Here is a 21,164-nt window from a genome sequence, read left to right on the forward strand (position 1 = left end):
CAGCGGTTTCCATCTTGGCGATGAGTCACACATCTGCGAACTGGATCTCTCTGAGCATTGATGTATTCGCCAAGCATATGCAACAAAAAGTGAGAGGCAAGGAAAAGGGGGAGGGGGCAGCTTGACTGAGCACACAGCATTTATGTAGCACTTCAATCATATTCATAATGACAAAAGTAACAGAATGAAAATGTGGCTCAAAGCCAAAATGTTTTCATACAGTTGAATCAGCATGGTAAGGATAATAAAAACACTAGTACTTACATGACATACGGTATTATCACCTGTTATGTTTGCATGGAGAACTTGTTAGCAAACAGTTGCCACATCCAGTGGGCCACGTTTCGAGTGCTCATCTGACCAAGTCCAATATTGACTCTGTTTTTAGTTTCCTCCTTAGGTGCTAAAGGTTCCTCTGTGTTCACCAGCTTGCTGTCAGCTGCTTGGCGCCGAGCAGTTACGAGTAGTAGAAACGTTTCTTAAATAATTTGCATTTAAAACCAACAGCATTAATAGATAAAACACAGATAAAGGTAAAGCTGTGAACGATAACAAGAGGAGATGGGGGGGGGGGGCGGGATTAAATGAGGCACATGGAGTTACGAGGACAGCGAAGTTAATAACCTCAATAACTCTCACTTCTTAACATTTTTCTCCACCATTATTTTACATATGGACTTGTGTTATTGCCAAGTTCAGTTATCTATAGAAAACAAATGCTCTCAGGGCATTATTAAATGCACTCCGAGTTATCTGTTGAAAAGACACTATTTGTATTCATGGGAAAAGAAAATGGAAAGAACATACAGTTGGATCTTGGCACAGTTGAAAGACACATTAAGTCATTTCTGGCTGTTGGTTTTGGAAGTAAACTCCAAAACAAACTTCATAGCAGCAATTCTTAAAATATTTCATTGTTTTTTAGATTTTTATGGACTACACGCCAGCACATATTTCCTGTTAGACACCTACATGTCTGTAGCTGTGTAGACAAAGGGTGGTAACACCCAGTGGGAGCGTTTATGGATCTGTTGAGGCAGGTTTATGTCTGACATATGAATGACTTCTTTCCCATCCTCTTCCTCTTTTGGTCTGTCAGACAAGATCAGAGTCTAGCACGTCAGCAGCTGTTCATTGCTGGCTTTAGGCCACATTTTGCAATTGCATGCCGCTAATCCTTTAATGGCGCATTTATTGGCTGCTGGATAAAAATGGTTTGTATGCTTGATGTAAAAATAGATGGGGAGAGGAGGGGCTGGCTGTAAAAGAGGAAGAAGAGGGCAAAGTGTAAAGCAGAACAAAAGATTTCAAGGTCAAGACGGAGCAGATCAGGAAAGGACTCAGTACAGCTACTCTTCAAACTACACACTGAAATCTTCCTCCTCACTGTGGTTTCACTTCCTGACAGTTTTTGAGATAATGTTGTGTTTATCAGGTCACTGCTCAAAGTCACAAAAATCCAAAACTTCAACACACAATGAGACCTGATGTAAACGAGGAAACAGACGTTATTTCCACATAACCGTGAATCAAAGTTTCACTGAGGTTAAAGTGTTGCAGGGCAATACAGTGATTGAAATGATTGAAATTAGGTTTGAGAACCAGACACGCACGTTTCAATCAAAAACACACAATTTCAAAAACTGATATCCCAGAAGAAGATAGGCACATGACTGCAAGCTCAGGAGTCAAATAGCTGCCTCAGTCATATGATGTCAAGCCACAGCTGCCAATAGAAACAACGTCTTTGATGCTATTTCATACGAGAGAAAGCATCCTTCCATCTTTTCTCCACAGTGGTTACACTGTGGCCATCACAGGGTAGACAAGTTTAAAAACACTCCACGGATTTAAATTCTCCCCTGGAGGACAATTAAACACTTTACTGTGAGTAGACGAGCAGATAAGGTTGATCTGTTTAGAAATGTCCAACTGAGTGATCATTTATCCTCGTCTCACCTTTACAGTTAAAATAATTCAGAATAATGCCAAATGCCAAAAAACTCAAAGCAGTTAAAACGGATTTATTTACGAAAGGAAAACCACCTTTTTACGTACATGTCTTGCTGCCAAGCTCTTTCTTATAAGATGAATGCACATGTTAATAATAATACTTTAACAGCACAACTTCGGCAAAACCCTGCTGATCTCCTGGCTCATATCTACAGTATAGTAACAGAGGGCTTTATTTCCAGAAGAAGTTATTTTTTCCATGTCTTGGTTCCAGGACAAAAATGTGTTTCACTGTGACACTGAATAACAAAATCATAACCTGAGGCCTGCCAGCCATCTGTGGCCAGTGGCATTCAGTGTGGTAGTCATTCTCACACATATAAGAGCACTGCCTGTTCTATTATGTAGTGTTCCTGGATTTTATTCACAATGAAAGTCAGAAATTCCAGCAGATGATGGGGCAATGTTTCTTAGCTTTGTTTATTTTCTGTATCCCTGGTTGATTAACCTCCCTTTAGGCAGAAATCTATACGGCATCGGCACTTTGATTGCAAAAACAAACGTGGATGGATGAGAGGATTTTTGAAAAGAGAATGATACACTTTTTGTCTCTAAACAGCCCTGCTTCACTGAGGTGGTAACTGTATTTAAAAGTATCTCATCTCTGTTAAAAAAAACGGCCTTTAAAATGTTTATTCGGCTGGTGGTTGGACAATGGCGGAATAATGGGCTCTAAATCTACAACTGTAGCCACAGAAGCCTCGTAAAGTCTGTGGTGATGACAAATGAGCTTTTTCCACTGCACGACTGCTTTCTCTTCCGGTGGATCTATTCCTGTCTCAGACAGTTTGTCCCACATGCTTAACTAGTGGTTTGAAAAATTGCAGGTATACAAGGTTTTTCAGCAGTCTTTGGCCTCTTACAGTCTTTTATGTGAGCCTCTTCAAACCAGCTAGGTCATAATTGACTCCTTGAGGTAGAAGTTAACACTTGTAACATGTACAAGTTTTATTTTCCTTTTGTAGAAACTAAGGAGAAGCATTTAAACACATTAAGACCTACGACACCTTCAATGTGAACCATTTAACTGAATAAAAGTTTCTTTCAGAGGGTTCTGTTGTAGCTGCTCAGTGAGCCTATTTTAGTAATGCTACAATGCTTGCTTGTTTGCTGAAATTCCTTATGACCTTGTGTAAATCGTCTGTATGTCAAGCTGTCATGGCTCTTTCACACTTTAAAAAGGCAGCAATTTCAAAACACACGAGTATATCAAGCAGACTTCCATCGTTTCTGTGCCTGTTCTATTTATTCCTGAACTTATCTGTACTATTTAGGAAATAATTATCGTTGATAAATATCTTATCTTTCTGTGTGTCACTGCACAAGAACAAATCTGATTTCAGTGACACTGATGTACAGAGGACGAGCTACATGAATAGTGGTTGCTCTGTAACATACACCCTTTCCCTTTCTTGCGCATTTGAAATGTCAAGGAAATACTTGAGATTTCACTGTGAATCTAAAGGTAAGAGGAACACAGAAACCACAGAAGTAAGGACATCAGAGATGATTCATTAGGCCTTTGGTGAGGTGACAAATGGAACAGTGGGAATGGAATATCTATGATGCAGAAAGAAATAATTAATCATATTTACCTTTAATACAGGGCAAGTGAATGACCAAGCCTGGAAATTAATAATTCATTGCTATTTCAGGAGTCAAGAAGAAGAAACACTGCACTCTACGCATTTATATCAGTGAATTGTGTTTCATACTTTTGTCTGTGCAGTGGAAATCTGTCCAGTGTAGTGACATATAAACATATATTAAAACACATAATACGTCATTTTAACAGAAAAGCCATAGAATTCCACTGTAGACGTTTGTTTAGACCTGCACCATCAACAAGAACAGTCTGGAGAGACTGGCTGATAGCAGACCAGATCGAATCAGAGTTGTCTTTTCTCTTTGCTTTTTGTATCAGAATCAGAAGTACTTCATTAATCCCCAGGGTAAATTCTCAAGGCAGAGAATAAGTTGGGTGACTCAAAATGCCACAAGCTGGAACTTGTTAAAAATGTGTTCTGACGTTGGAGTGAATAAGAGAAATGGAAATAATGGAAAATATTAAACTGACTGTACAGAGCGGCAGCTGAGTGAGTCCTGAAGATGGCAGTAATGCTGCTGCTTGGATGCAAGTGGCAGAAAAAGGAGAAGAAGAAGAGGAGAAAAAGGAAGTTCCTGACCTTCTGCAATGGAATTCACATGATTGTATTCAAATGGACAAGACAAATATAACTCAGGAATGGAGAGTTATATAAGCCCAGATGGTTGGACTTCAACCATCGACGTCACCGGTAGGAAGTCAGCAGATTTATGATGCTGGTAAATCTGGATCAATTATATTTTATTGTGGTAGTTACTGCAGACCATCAGCTACATTTTGCAGCATGTTAGAGTGTGGGAGGACTTAAAAACACTTCAATCATTTTGCATTTTGCTGCAACACTTTGCATGAAGTGGTTGGCTGCAACCACTTTATATTTTGCAACTCACACTGCTTATGAGTCACACATTCTCAGTTTGGGTAGCAACAGTCAGGCTGAGGCTGAATAGAATCAGAAAATTAAATTACGAAGTTCATCATTTGGTAATCCTGTGAGTTATATCAGCATGCCTTCACTGTTCAATAGCCCATATTTGTTTCTATGGTCAAAACGACAGTGACTCTTTTCATAAGTAATGTCACTGGAGGTTTTCATAATCCATTGAATGTGAAGTGGTTTTCATATGCAAATCTGCTCACTTGACTTTCTACTCTGTCCTAATTTGCTAAACTAACATGGAGATAATGGGAAACCATTTGACAGTTTGATTTTCAAACATTCGGTAATTGAACTTTTTATTGTACTGGTCACTTCCAAAATGTACGTAGGACACCCTCGGGGTGAAATGTCCCAGGTGAGGGCAGCACGGCCCTGTGCGGAGTTTGCATATTCTCCCCGTGTCTGCGTGGGTTTGAGCTGGGATTGGCTCCAGCATCCCCACGACCCGCATACGGATGAAGATGTGTGAGTGAGATTAGTGAGAGAATTTTCATGTTTAGATACCTGTCAGATGATTCATCTATGAACTAGTTAATGTTTCCCCAAATCCCAGAGTGATGACACTAAGTGCACTTAGACGACCCAGTGATGCGTAATAAATGCTGATGACCTGCTGATGCTTCCCCTTTCTCTGCTCCATGACACAACATCAGCCACATAACACAGACGTAAATACGCACTCACACAAGCTTCGTTTCACCAGAGCGAAATCCAATAATCACGTAAATGCTCCTGAGGGTACAAGCTACATTATAAACACCTCACTAAAGAAAAACAATAACGGATGTTTTACAGGGATGGTGACACATTTCAGAGCGATTAATTATATGTCAGAAAGGAATCGTGCTTTGAAATTTCCCAATCTAATTTCTAAGTGGAGGTCTAATCAATAAAACAATATTAGGTGGAGTTACATGCTGCACATGCACACATGAGCAAAGAGATGACTACATGCAGAAAATAACCAAAGGGAATTATGGTTCCACCTGGTATTTTTTCCCATAGTGATTTTAGTCATTTTGCATCATTTACCCCTTTAATTTTTCTTCCCCCTCACGCATTTAGTTTTCCCTGGTTGTTGACTCATTCCTGCCATTCCTTCAGCCCCTTTTCCATTAGTCTCTTAGCAACGTGGGTTTGGCCCCACAGGATGCTGTCAGGAAACTCCTCATCTCCTTTTTTTGATGTAAAATTAGAAAACAGGAACTAGGGACTGGAAGCAGAATCCCCAAATCTACTGCCTGTTGCCCTGGAGGGAATTCAAATGAAGAGATAATAAAACCTCCTAACAAATGGTTTCAGTCATAATTAAAGTATAAGAAAGAAGAGACCCAGGGACATTGGCTATTACATTTATTCATTTCTATAGGCTAATGATAAAATGGGCCAAATAAAATGTCTTGAAAGTAGATAATTTCTATTTTGTTCATGATTGGGAGACTAGTTCGACCCCGAGACGTTTGAGAAATGAAAGATCTCACGGAAACAAAGAATCTGTAGACTTTTTTCATTGCACTAAACCTTTGCAGGAAACGATGTGATAAAATATCATCCTCTAATATTCTGATTATTTTCTTTAAATGCATTCAAAGCTTTTCAGTTGTTGTAGATAATCCTGCTTAAAAACTTTGGTTGGGTCTTTTTTAATTTACACTGTTACTCTGAAGGCAGCTGGCTTTAGTTAAAGCGTCTAGATATTTTTCCCTTCTTCTTAAAATGCTCATAGCCTACAGTAATATTGGAACTGGTGACTTTCTTTCTTCCCCTCAGGATCGGAAGAATGATAAAGCATATTTCTCTGGACTGTCTGAGACTAAAAATAACTAATGAAATTATAGTGCAGGCCACCTCACCTCTATTCCTCTCAGAAGCCAAAAATTTCACAGCGGCCTTTTACGTAATACAACCCACAGTTACTGCGCAAATATTAAAACCTTACGTTTCCCTGTTTCTAAGTTTACATCATCACCTCAGCTAGAAAAACTCAGGTTACTCTTGCTCGTACTTACGTTGAATCTCAAATGTAAATGAAAAGTAATACGCCATCATTTCCTGGCAGCTCTATCCCTATCTGCTTCAACTAGAAGTGGATCCATGGAGATCTTTTTTATGATGGGGAATGTCTGAGTGTGCCACTTTAATGAGGGCTCACTACCAAACAGTAGATGTGGAGATAATGAAGGTGAATACAGTGGAAACAGACAAATTCATTTCATGAGGTATCGAAATGAATGAATCAACGCAGGAAGCGAATGTGGAGTAGTGTGTTTTTGTTGAGTTCTGCGGCAACACACACAAACAAACACACATACACACATTTCAGTAATTATACCAAACACATGCTCGTAACTCTATCAGTTAAGTATTGACGCATGCTTTACGTCACGCTGTGACTAACAGGTTTAAGTAGCTGTTCAAAGAGTGTTTTCACAATGAAACAAAAATGCCACTATACTAACATGTTACACTGTAAATGACTTTTTAGCCCCCATGCCTTAAATGTGCATGACAAAACACCATGGCCACCAGACAGACACCACCCCTGTCTCTCCCTGGTCTGAGGTAAATGAGACACAGAGAAGAGAAAATATATAGGGTTTTGTTTTTTCGGGTCACAGTGCATAACTCAGCATGTCCACCCGCAGAGGAGGAGGAGGAGCAGGAGGGTCCTGACGTAAATCAGTGACCTGTTTTCCAGTAAAAACTTCAGAATTGTTGCTTTTTTTGGATGCATTCAGTTTCATCGAATTGTCTTGTCACATGAGGTGCTCGCTCCCATGTTTGCAGACCTGACACATGCAGTTAAGGTTTCCAGTGACCTTCAGCAGAAGTCAAAAGCGGCAAGGACTGAGCTCCCTTGCCAGTTTATGAAGGTCATTTTCGATGCCCCTCCATTGTTTGCACCCAGCAGTGATGATTTTACCCGTCACATTTTTTTTACTCTTGGCCAAATGTTCGATTGTTTAGTTTCAGGACATTTTTAACCATTCATCACAATGAAAGTGTGCTGATCAGACTATTTTAGTGGCTGTACAGCACCAGAAAAGCCACCAGCTCAGCCTCCATCTGATCTTATTAATACTCTGATTAATACCTCTGCTTCTGAAACACAAGCATTGTGATGATTTTCTGCCGGAAATGATCTTCATAAATTTAGCTGAATGCAGATCCCAAACATCTGCTCTGCTTCTTAGTTACATTTAAGATTTTTTTCAAACAATGACAATAATTTGAAACAATAACACTACAGCATGAAGGAGCAGGCAGGGCTCTCTGTGGGATATCAAAACTTCAGCTGATGGGAATGCCACACTGATAATATCCTGCTGCTCGTGACTCACTTTTAAGTAAGATTGGGCAACAACCTCGACATTTACAGGACTGGCAGCAAGATGTGTAATTCTTGATACTGCTAGTCTTGCTTTTGTGAAAAGAAGTATTTTTTTTTTATGTCATGTAATGATTGCAGTTTAACTCCTAGGGTTGAAAAAGAGGAAGCTCAACGGAGGAGCGAAATGATGAAGCTTTAAACCAAGACACACTGGGTAGTATTTAGTAAAATCTAAAAATAATCTTTACTTGACTGTATTATAACCATATCTGGAAGTCAGGTATAAAGCATCGAAGTCACCATGGAGCTGCATTTTCACTCAAGCCCCCAAAATTAGATAGAGGCCGTTGGAAACTCATCCAGATTAAGGCTCACGTTTGGTTTAGCATAATCCTCCACTCTGGCATCACCAGCAAAGCATTATGATTAGAAATGAAGCATAAACAAAAGTGCACATCCACATGTGTGTGTTTGTGGGTGTGTACACAGCTGGATTTGTAGCTCACCGACGTCAGCAGGAGGGGCAGTTGTCCATTAAGGTTATTTGATGTGTATTTTTAGCTGTATGGATCAAAATAAAACAAAGCCAAGAATGACATCACATTAAGACTTTCAAGTGTGCAGACAGAAAATGACATAGGTTGCGGTTGTGGTTGTGGTTATGTAGCAAATGAGGGTTTCTTTTTGTTTGTTTGTTTTAAACTGTGTGATATGGCCAAATGTCAAGCTCAATGTTAATCACATGCATGTTTTGTTTGAAAACTCTGTTCGTTTCCATCATTTCATTATTCTCTTCTTTATTGCAGTAAGTACAAAAAGATTTTTAAGGGCAAGAGAGACACTATAAGTCCTTTAACTTCACATTGGCTGAACAATCAGAAAAAAAGTCAAAGAACAGCCGATCCCCCTGTCGGTTATACCTGTAGGTCAATTATGTAATTTTCCACAATTGGAGCATGCAGCTGAGTGCCTCCAATTCTGGTTGCATGTAAAGACAGAAGAAAGGTCTGACACACTCCTTAAAAAGGAAGCAAGGACAGAACAGAACATTAATAAATGAATGACAAAGGCACAAGTGTGTTCCTGCCCTGGATGGATTATGTTTTTCCACAAGGTTTTATTTGCACTTTATTTACTGCAGTTTTCGTGCAGAGTAAATTTAGAACAGTAGTACCCACACAAACATTCATTAGGTCAAAGTCCTGTATGTTGTAATCTGTGATGTACTGTAGTTTGAATTCATGAAAAAGTATTGCTTTCTAAGTCTAACCTGATAATCATTTCAGTCTAATTTGTTTTGTGTGCAAGGTCAGACATCAGCTGTAGCACTGAGTACTTATCCAAATACACCACCATCGAAATGCTACAATATCTATTTGAATAAAAACATATGCATATGATTTGGTGACCGAGTAAAACTAGGTGTCTTTGTGTGAGGAGTGGTGATGGCTGGCATTAGGGGGTGACTCTGGGACGCCAGTGTTCACGGTCTAGCCTCCTAGAGGTGTTGTGGGCCTAACTAGACGAAACACAGATGAAAGGAGGTTCCCACCTGATGACCCTAAAGACATGATAGTTATCACCGCTCACTGGCCTAGTTGGATATTATCTGTAGGGCACATAGAGCAGGGCGAAGGTTTGTTGCTAGGAAGGTAATCACTGAGTCTGCTCCATTTTTTGTCGCACAAGTTTCTTGTGTTTTCTCTAAACTAGTGTAGTCATTCTTTCTAAATGTAAATAAAACTTATTTCTAAAATCTGGACAAATAAATATTAACATTGCAGAGAAAGATTTAGTCCAGCTCTGCTTTCAGGGGTGAAAAGTAAGTCGTCAGCATCACAAACTCACTTTGTGATGTAACTTCCCCAAATCATTGGTGGCTGTTGTAAGACTTCACAGTCTACAGATGACTGCAGACATACTCATTACCGTTGTCTCAAAACAGGTCTGTTACCAAACCTATGCATTTGAATCACTCATTATAAGATAATAGCAGTGATGGAAAATTTGTGAATTGATCCAGTCTCTGTAGGTGTGTGCACTTGCGCAAATAAGTACTGATGAAAAGTAGGGCAGTGCCGTGAATAACAAGTGCTGCAGTGTTTTGTAACATCCCGGTGTAGGCTGCAGTCCCATTCGTAATTTCAGTCACTGACTCTTCATTCACAACAAAGAGACAGGCGAGACAGACAGACAGACAGGAATGGGAGGGTGGGGTGGATTTTCTGAGGAGGTAAGATTAAAGTGGAATGTGGAAATAAACACTTAAAGAAGTTAGTGACATTGAGGAAGACAGAGGACAACATAAAGGTAATACTCAGAAGAGCAAGAGGGGGAGTGTGCTGAAAATAGCAGCAGTTAGGTCAGATGATGAGAGAATCAAATGAGTTATTAAGCAAAATTTTAAGTGGGATAAAACATAATGCAAGCCCAGAAAGAGCCCAGGTTCTTTTCAGAGATAGAATTGTAAAATGTCCTCCACCTACTTATAAATCGCAATTAATTAAGCCATCCTGTACAGTTTCCCTCTGGCTACATTCATCTTTGCTTGTCATTACGTTAAGGACAATGGAGAAGGAGCCAAGTGGCACAAGAGGTTCCTGAGTGGGTGACAAATATGGAAAATTAGAAAAAGGCCCTTGACAGAACTCTCAGTATGGTGGCAAGACAAATATATTCAAGGCACTAATAATATGCAACCTACAATATGGCGAAGGAGTAGCAGAAATGGTGGAGGAACGGAGGGATGGATAAGGTGAGCACCACCCTCGGGCAATTTTATACCTTTTATTATTTGATAGGAAAGGAAATGCAGTGTAAAGAGACAGGAAATGGGATTCAGAGAAAAAGAGTTGCATGCAACAAACACGAGTGAAGGAATTGTACCGGTGACTCTCGTCAGGGCATTTGAATGCACAAGGTGTGTCTCCCAAATACTTAGCTGTCAAGTCAGCTGGGAGTCGGAGAGACGTTGGCGAGTTAAAGGAACTGCAACAATTCGCCTTTAAGATTCCTGGTTGTAGATTAAAATAGGCTTTTAAAAAATGAAGACTGCATGTGCCGGACACCTAAAAGCAGCCCAGAAGCAGGTCTTATGTATCATGAATCTTAGTGCCACGGGCACATAGTGTATGTTTTCTAAACACTCCGACAGCTCTTTTGTGAAAGAGTCAAGAAACTGTCTCACAATATTGCATCACTGGCAGAATCTAAAGCCCCCAGGGTTCTTTGGATGCCCTGCCTCTATTTTAACAGCCCGCTAATGAGCTTCCATTTATAGACTGTTCATTTATATGATGTCAGTCCTCAGGTCAAGCTAACACACACACATATATCCATATCTAACTTGCAAAGGAGAAACTATATAATGGATAAATGTAATTTATGAAAAGAGGCCCGCGCTCCTAATTTATCAGGCCAGTGATTTGTGTTAGGAGTTCCTCTTGACCCAAATGTATACTGTTACAGTGACATAACGTCCTTTTATGTAATTAGAAATTGAAACCTTATCAAGCATGACCAACCATGACACGGCTGTCACCTTGGGAGCTAATCTCTCATTGAAGCTGAGGGCTTCTCACTCTTTCATTGATGGATGAGGCTGCAAATGTTTGCATCTAACTTACCCGATGCCGGGTATGTTTTTTTTTTTTTTTATTTTCTGCCTGAAACTCCAGCCCTAGCAGCTGCCCCCCACCCACACACACCTAAATGGTGCAAACATTGATCTTAATCCTGCATCATCTTGTACTACCAACCATTTAATTGGCTGCTGATTTATATGCTTCTTTGATGTCTGTGAATGTTTCATAGATAGGTTCTTTGATGTCTTCAGACTGGATACAGTGAATATCTCAGCAATTTCTTTTCACCTTGAACATGCTTTTTGAGCTGCAACCAAGGTTCCCTCTCATCCGGTGCTTGTAAGCCTTTTCAGAATTACCACAACACAAAAAGATGTCATTTTAAAATTCATGACGTCTGGACAGCTGCATTTCAGACACACAAGACTATTGCAATGCAATTTTTTTAAACCATATAAATTAACAAACTTACACACATTTATTTACATTATACACATTAAATAGCAAATAGTGAGTCCCCTGTTTGTGTGACATACTAATGCAACCCCATGTACACCTATTTAGCAACAACAAATCACGTAAAGGTGGGACATTTTTAAGGTCTTCCAGACTGCCAAAAACAATTGCCAACTGCGTTTTCTGTTAAGTTGATGTCAAAGACGCTGACCATCTTCAGAGTGTTGCTTGAGCCCATTAACTTTTCCCAGTGATTCATTATTCCTATCCAAAATTGTAGCACCTACTCTGTTTGTACTTTTTGGTGCCACTAAACTGTTAAATATTCTAACACTTATACATTTCTCCTTAACTTGAAAAGAGGCCATCTGCTCTTTTTCCAATTTTACTTTAGCACCATCTGCAATTTCTGAAAAAGAGTATTCCTCCCTCTGCAGATGGAAAACTCTTTTGTTTTCCTTCATACTTGGAGTGCTTTGTAATCTGTCGCATTAACTTGGCTAACTTCCTGGTGTTTTGTTCTCAAGAAAGTTATGACAGATGGTGCATTTAGGTCACTGTCACTGTTTTCAATAACTCTAAACGAGATTTATCTAACACTGTCGATTCTTAAATTAGTCTATAATGAAGACAGCAATGTGGAATGAAGAATCAGTGGTGGTCCAGCTGTTGAATTTGGTATCATGTGCTGCACATTAGCATGCCAGCATGGTATTTTTAGTTCTGTGGTTTTATTTGTGGATGTTTGTATTTTGTCTCAGTCTTATGAACTTGTCTTTGAAAACCTCTTCATACAGTGTAGTAATAATCAAATGTGTCACCTTAGGGACAGAAAATGGGTTTGTTGTGGATTCTGGAGGACCATTGGGCCAAAAGATTTGTGACGCAGAGGGCGGAGGAGAAAAAGACAAGAGATAAAGAATGGAATGGGATTACTTCTATTTGTAATTTTATCATTTTGAACCCAGAGTTACAGAGACTTACAGCTGGAAGGGCTTTTGTGTGAAAGTACCATCAAGTAAAGTCATAAACACTTCATGATGTGAAAAAAAATATGCAATAACCAAACCTGAGCAATGATAGCCTATTGGATGCCAGTACAAATAAGTTAAAATTAAAGTTGTTAAATTTTTGAAAATTATTCTTAAACAAAGCTTTACAGGTGAAGTGTGAGTAAATTGTTGTTTCTTTGGTTTATCGAATCACAGAGAATAAGGACGTTATTGTCCAAGGGTCAAATTGACGGTATCTTTTATAACACAAGTGCATAATAAAGACAAAATAACGCCACATAGTTCATCTAAACTTCAACAAACAGCCCAACTTCTTCATAGTTCCGTGTTCCTCGCTGTAATAATGCTAGCTGATAAGACAGATAAGACTTCCAAGTGTGACAAACACAAATGATAACGTACAAATTAATATGGAATTATTGATGTGAAGTTTTTAAAATTATGTATTGCTTACTTGGTTTTAGCCACAGTCATCTTTGGTTTGTGTGCTTTTTTGGTCCAGACTAAAATATCTAAAAAAGTATTGAATGGATGCCAAGAGACAGAAATGGAATGAATAGAGTCATTTGTTTCGCAACTATGTATCCTAATGACTTTGGTTATTTCCAGACTTTTTTGTTGGTCTGTTATAAAATTGACATTTGTGGTTTGAACTGAAATACCTCTTTCAATACTATCTTCCGCTGGTTAGGTCATAATTAAATTTGCTTCAGACATTCATTTCAAACACTAGCTTTATTTTACTAAAGGTCACGTGACACCATTCTCTTGAATTCAAAACATGCCTGGCTTTCAAGGTTGGAAAGACCCCACAAACGCACAAGCCTTGTACATAATTCCTAAGTGAATTCAATCACAGTTATTATAAATAAACAAAGTTCTAATTATTTAGATACTCACTAATTTCAGTAACAGTCACTGGCTGCCTTATTAAAATTCTGGCTTTGATGATTTCCAAGCCAGAGTTCAATGAAAAATACAAATATATTTCAGTTTTTATATTTTTAGTTCCTTGATGATCAATTTAGTTTGTGGCCTTGACTGTATAGTGACCAAACATAAAATCATCATTCAAGTACAGAAGATGGAAAACTATAATTAACTTTGGAAAGAGCTCTACTGTAATCAGACACATTTTGTCATTGTGGGCAGAGTTTCACTGTATAATTATTGCATATTTTATTCTTAGTTTCTTCCTCAACCTCTCTTGGCTTGTCCCGTATATGAAAGCAGAGGTTTAGACATTTCATACTACCCTGTCATCACCAAAATTACATTACTCACTTCTCTTTTCCTCACAATGAAAGTGTAGAGTTGGTATTGAAGTTATTATGGACTTTTTTTTTTTTTTTTGCTATGTGCCCTTGTCATGATTTGCAATCATGTCAGGAACAAAACAGCCAGGCGCCTCTGATTACCCACGGAACGTAACAATTCATCTTAAAATAGACAGACTGCTAATCATGCTGTTATGGAATATGTTATTGCTTCAGTAAGACAGGTTAAAAGCTACCTTGTGTACATGTTTATACATGTTTATACAGGAGCACAATTATTTTTGGTCTACATTTTTTATTTTTTTGTTACCACAATGGAAGTGTATAATCTCAAAGAAGGTGGCACAACTAATGAAGGGTTTAAAAAAATAAATAAAATTTATAATAATACTACTTGATGTTTATTTCCAGAACATTGATTGATTGATTTTAAATGATCTTTTAGTTGCAAATTAAACTGTGTATATCCAAAGGTGCAGGGCTATTGAAAACCAGCATCTGCCAGATTTAAGTTAAGATTTTCACACTAAATATTTAGGGATATTTTGCTTGTTTGCGTAAGTAATTTACTAAACTATTTTCTTTTCTTTTGCTTCCATGTTAATCTCAGCTAAACATGACATCCCAGCAACAACTTATTTATTCAGCTGATGCAGACCATTAGGTGTAATTGAAATTCTCCGAAAGCTATTAAGCGGCCCTTAAATTCAGATTTATTTGTTGTTGTTGTTGTGCTTTAAAGCTAAACACATCTAAAAACTCTGTCTGTATATTAGAAACAATTAGGAGAAATATATATTAGGTTAAATCCTCTAATCAGTTTAATTTATGTTGGGTTTAATTTCCCAAACATCTAACTGTCTCTTAAAATACGTTAACCTTAATTCTACTGCTGTTTGTTTACATCGGTCACAGTAGAAAAACAAAAATATTGTATTCATGGCTTGAGGTCAGCATTAACATTAAGCAGGTTCCGTAATCTGAAATAACACACTACACTTGGATTTAATTGACCTTTGACAAAAACCTGCAATCAGTGTCATCATAAGGAACAACAGCAGGGATTCCTACCTGTTCTCACTTGTCTGTGGTCAGCCAACAACTACTGTTTTCTTCAACCAACAATACCTATCAGGTGAAGGATAAACTTTGGCCTCAGTTACATTGAGATCCTTGATATTTTAACTGACCACAGATGTAGGTCATCTGCTGTATTTGAAGATGAATGTCAACACACCAAATAACAAAAACAATTACAATTACAATATAGGTTTGTGTGTTTTCCAACAGTGTTTCCATTCAAAGGCTGTAATTTCTGCAAACATCTTCAAGGTTGCAGAGGAGTATTTTGTTTCTTGAAGCTTACTTGGATGGTATATAAAGTTGAGATGGTTGTTGCCATGGTCAGCATGGGGGCTAGAGGGAAATCATCTTTTTGGTGTTTAAAATGTTGTTTGCTGATAAATTCAGAGGATAGTAAGTCTGTAAAGTGGGACTTGGCGATTATTGCTGCTGAACAGTGGCAATAAGCTGCAATTTGTAGTCGATACATTGTACACTCCTGGTTTAACTTTGAAATTTAACACATGAATTGATTTTCTGTGAAAAGACGAAACATATGGTAACAGTTGCACAAGTAAAACAAAAGAATCAATGTCAGCAAACTGGCTCAGTTACAAAACAACATGAGCTATTGGCCACAGTTAAAGAGTACGAAAAGACTGAAGGGATCAGGATCTTATGGTGTGGTAGAGAAACCCCTTAGTGTACTAAATAAAACAAGGGAACATTGCATTCCTTGAATGCAAATGTGAAATTAAATACTGACATTAAATCTGTACATGCATAGAATTTAAATGCAAATAATGAACTGTCATTTTATCTCTTTGCTCCTACCTCATATGATGCTACCTCCTGAAATGCCTGCTCTGTTTACATTCTAAAAGTCAGCACGAATACTTATAATTCTTATATGTTACTGTAATTTCTGTGTGCAGTGTCTTTCTGTATAGTTTTGTCCTCTTTGTGTATGTTATTTTTGTCAGATTTTTGGAAGACCTAGATTCTAGCAGCATTGGCTTGCTCGGAACAATCTACGAATATATGCAAGCTCTTGAACATGCAGCAATGGTCTGGCGGCACTCGAGCCCACTCAAGTAGGTCACTGAGGAAAAAAATAGCATCCTTGTTGTCAGCCTCTCTCACCTGTTGGTCCTTCTGCCAGTTTAAGGAATATTTCTTAAAATGTAGGCTGAGAGGAGGTCAAGCCAACCTTGAGCTGCGATGAATTATGAAGGAAAGATAGAATGTTTTATAATCTTAAGGGCACTATAATTGATGCAATAGATTTCAGCCTAAATTTCTGAGCTGTCAGACGTTTCAGTGTTCAACAGTGTTGTCCATATTAGTAAATGGATTCAACATTTTCTCTGTCGGTGTGAAGAGCTGTTCGCTCTAAAGAGCCATCGCTCTTTGTCTCTTGCCAGTTGCACATTATGAGTGCCTTTGTTGTCCTCACTGTGGAACAATCATCTCATAACATTGAGCAATTCAATACTCATCTGTCAGGAACTTTTGGACACAATTAATGAGCTATGTCCTGAATTCTCCAGTGTCTTCAAGTACAATCTGTTCACAAAAAAAAAAAAAAATGTTATGAGCTATAATTACTGCAAACTTTAATTCAATTTGATTGAATAACTGTCAGCAGAACTTCCAAAGGGCTTTCCAATGTCACAGAGACACTGCAGAGAATCAATGCTTCACATTCCAGTTGAACCTGAAAATACTTGTGCATTACTAAAAGTCTTTTTTAAACCTATTTCATAATTCTGCACCTACACCGATGCATTTACATTTTGACTTCTTAAACATCTCCACTTTGTTGCTGTTCTACTAAGCTTTTCATAAACCTTGGTATTGCCGCTTCTTTAGCAGCAATATCCAGACACTATTTCCTGTTGCCATCCATGATTAAAGGATTACTCTGAGAATGCAGGATGATGAACTTTCCTACATGGAAGAAATGCTTAAAAACATGAAGTAACTTTCCTTGAATGGGATGCCAGGAGCACAGAAAACAAGCTGTTTTTTGAAAGGCAGAAAAAAAAAAGACAGGGAATACATCTGAAATTGGTAAAACAAATCAGAACTTTACAAATCAGTGACAGCAGATGGAGACAGAGCAAAAAGGGGGCAGGTATTAAAGTAAAGGTGAAGTATACTCACTGGCCACTGTATAGGAGCCATGGAAGAAATTATTCACTGGTGTTCTGGTGCTCTCTGCTGGACAGAGAGAATAAGTGCAGTGCAAGAGATTGGGAGGGACATTACGAAAAAGAGTGCTTGCAGGGTTAAAGTTAAAGCATAGATCATAAATATTTCACTTTATATGGCTGATGCAGTACATCACACTAGTACCAGCAGCTTACTTGTTAGAATGTGTACCACAAGCTTGACTGCAGCTATTTAAATTCTTTCCAATATCAATCCTATGTATAATCCTAAATATACCAGGCTGGATACGAGGAAAATAATCTGCATATTGAGGTAAACAGCCCAGTCTGATACTAAAACTAATGATATGGTATCATGGGGAAAAGGAAAATGAATTTATACATTGTATATAGAAGTTATAAAGAGGCACTGACACAGGTAAAATAATAAATTATTTCAGGATTCCATGTTTATATATATTGAAGTCAGTGTTTAGCAAAGGTATCTTTTCTGGTGAACTTCAGCCTCTTTGTTGGGTCTAAATCAGTATTTCACATCTGGCCAAAATTAAATGTTTCCCTGTTATTCTTTGCAAAACTGATGAAGCCCTTTCATGAGTCACCCACCACAAATTCTTGATTGGATGAGGTCTGGAATCCTCTCCCACGTTGCAGGTCTCTTGCAGACTACAGCAAGTTTTCCTCCAGATTTTCTCTGTATTTTGCTGCAGTCATTTGACCCCCTACCCTCAGCAGCCCTCTTGGGCCTATTGCGGAGAAGGATCAGCATGATGCCGCCTCCACTGGGATTCATGGAAGGGATGCTGTTTCTGCTGATGTGCAGAGTGTTTATTGTGATGCTTAAAAAAAAAAAACAAAACAGATTTTTTTAACCCATTTTTCCAATTTCACCCTGGTAAACCTACTAAAATCGTCAAACATGAATGTTTCTATCGCCATGAGTATAGAACACCTGCAGCCCTCTCACAGTTGCCGTAGGTATATCTTTGAAATTTGATTTCTTTGTAACAAATTCTTCAAAGTTATAATAAAGCAGGAGAATATTTATGCAACACTTTATTCAAGGCTGTATTTGTAATTCAGATAGTTTTGCGAAGTTTAGATTTTTACTTTCAGGTCTAGTTCTGGTGTTTACAGAAATCTTTCGTTTAATTTTGGAGGTGTACTTTTACTTTTGTTAGAGCAAACCAATGAAACAACCCTGGTTGAAAAATACACACTGGGAGAGTGAAACCACATTCCTAATAAATCTTACTGACAGAGAGAAGAATCTGAAGTAGGCAGCAGGCAGTATTTGTGATGAGACTTTAAATGTATACCACATTAAAGATTTATTTCGTTTTTTGCAGTTAAAAAGTGTCAGTTATCTGACAGTCAAACTCCATCATCCATAGTTACTGATTAAAATGGATTGTATCAATCAATTAAGTCAACTTGATAATCTGCTGATTGGTCAAATAATACAACGGAGGGAAGCAGAGTTCTTCTGAGGCTCTGAATGGAACATTTTGACGGTGAACGAATAAGGCAAACAGATTTACTACCTATACGGTCCTCACAACTGTATATAAGAGAATATGGTCAAGAGTAAAAGGCTTTAAAAAGCAAAGAATAGCCTTAATTCTCTCAGGATTCAGCACATTGCTGATGGCTAATGCTGTTTCTATTCTGGAAACTATTGTTTCATTACACTAGAGATGCTGTAATGCATGGAATACAAAAACTGCTGCTATAATATAACTAAAAATATAAAACATACAATGCCGTTAATTATCACATTGTTGTTTGCATTTTTGCAGTTCTGCATTTATATGGGCATTATCTAGACAAAGTCAGTGTTCAGGTTTAAAGCTGATACATGAATGTTAAAATCATTTAAAATACAGATTATGAAATGTTTGATGGCCAAATATGGTTGTTAATCCATAAATATATTAGCTGGAAACGAAAACTAAAGTATAAAAAAAAAAGAAAAGAAAAAATTACCAATTCTGAGTGGGGTTCTGAAATCAAAATTTGTTGGCCAACCAAAACTTGCTCTTAATTTAAACTGATTGTGGAGACTTCTGGAGTTTATCAAATGTACTCCAAATACGACGGGATGAAACATTAACCTCTCCAGAGACACCGCTGCAATCTCCAACTATAACACTCTCACTTCACATTAGATTTCTTATTTTTTATTTATTCCTGCGTATTTTGCAGTTACCCCCCCTCCTCCTCCCCGTCTCGTCTCGTCTCGCTCTCCCGCTCTCCAGTGTAAGTTTATGGTTGTCCAACCTGTTTTTTTTGCCTCCTTCCCAGACTTTTTTCCTTTTTCTTTTCCCTTTTTTTTTCATGTCGTTCTCATACACAGGCCGGCGCAGCAATTTGGGAATCTGCCCTTGTATATGGCGGACGAAATTTTCCACAGGAGGAACCGCAACACAACCCCCGTGTGCGAGGCGGCAGACACGGAGAGCCTGCACGGACTGAGTAAACCCGGGCAAACCCTCCTTGATTTATCACGCCATTACTCTTTACTAAAATGTAACGTAGCGTGTCGCGGAGAGGAAGAAGAAGAAGAAGAAGAAGAAGAAGAAGAAGAAGAAAACAACAGACAAAAAAAAAAAAAACGGCGCGGTGAAATTTTTTTTTTTTTTTTTTACATTTGGAATTTCTCATAACTAATTCAATTTTTTTTTTTTTTTTGGAGGAAGCAGTTGTGCAGTCACCTCTGGTCGGGGGAGGGAAGATTTCTGGAGCGACTGGCTGTTTTCGCATGAGCTGCATCGGTTTTTTTTTTTTTTTTTTTTTTTTTTTTTTGGAGGTATGTCAACCGCTCTTTTCTGTTTTTTTTCTGCCCTCATTTAGAAATCCTAAATTTGAGAAAAAAATTTCAGCAGCGGATGTTAAGTTTCGGTTCCGCTCTACGTAATAAACGAGAGCTGGCAGCCTTTGCACTACATAACCAGGTGCAATCTCTGAAGCCGTACCGAAATAGGTTTCCTAATCTGTTGATGTTTATTTGTTTATTTATTTAATTAAAAAAGAAACATTTATTTATTTATTTATTTATTTAATTCGGGGACTGAATTTTTTTTTTTTTCGTGGTGAAGTTTCCGTGTAACTGCTGACTGGTCATTTGTGCAGCTAGTTTTGTCCAGCCGTCCGCCAGCCGGGTGCAAACACCGGGTTTATTCTCCCGGAGCGAAGTGTGTGTGGATGGATGTTGGTGGTGGTGGTGGTGGTGGTTGGGGAAGGTGGAGGAGGAGGAAGGAGGGGGGGGGGGGTGGGGGTGCGGAAGAACCGGGCGATAGTGGCGAACATGAAGGACGATGAGGGGAGGAACAATCTGAAACACAAAAACCTCCTGCAGCCATGTTTTGTTGAAATTTTCTGCAAATTTCAGACAGAGCTCTGGAGTTGTTGGGGGGGCTCCCCCTTTTTGAAAGTCACACAAGGCAAACGCCACTTTTTTAAGGGTGTGTGTGTGTGGGGGGGGGCGTATTTTGACGGCTTTGCAGTCGTTTTTGGGCGGACGAGAGAAAACGGCGAAGTGTCGTCTGGTCGAAAATGCGCTTCGACTTTTATTTTTTAGGAAGGATTTGAAATCTGGGCGTCGTTGGCGCCACCTGTAGGCCGTCATTTTTGGGAAATTAACAAAAAGAAAATTTGTAATGAGACTAGTTTTGAGACTTGTTTATTGAATTGGATGTTAGTTTATGG

Source organism: Echeneis naucrates, chromosome 12 (assembly GCF_900963305.1).
Source record: "Echeneis naucrates chromosome 12, fEcheNa1.1, whole genome shotgun sequence".
Classification (NCBI taxonomy): Eukaryota; Metazoa; Chordata; class Actinopteri; order Carangiformes; family Echeneidae; genus Echeneis; species Echeneis naucrates.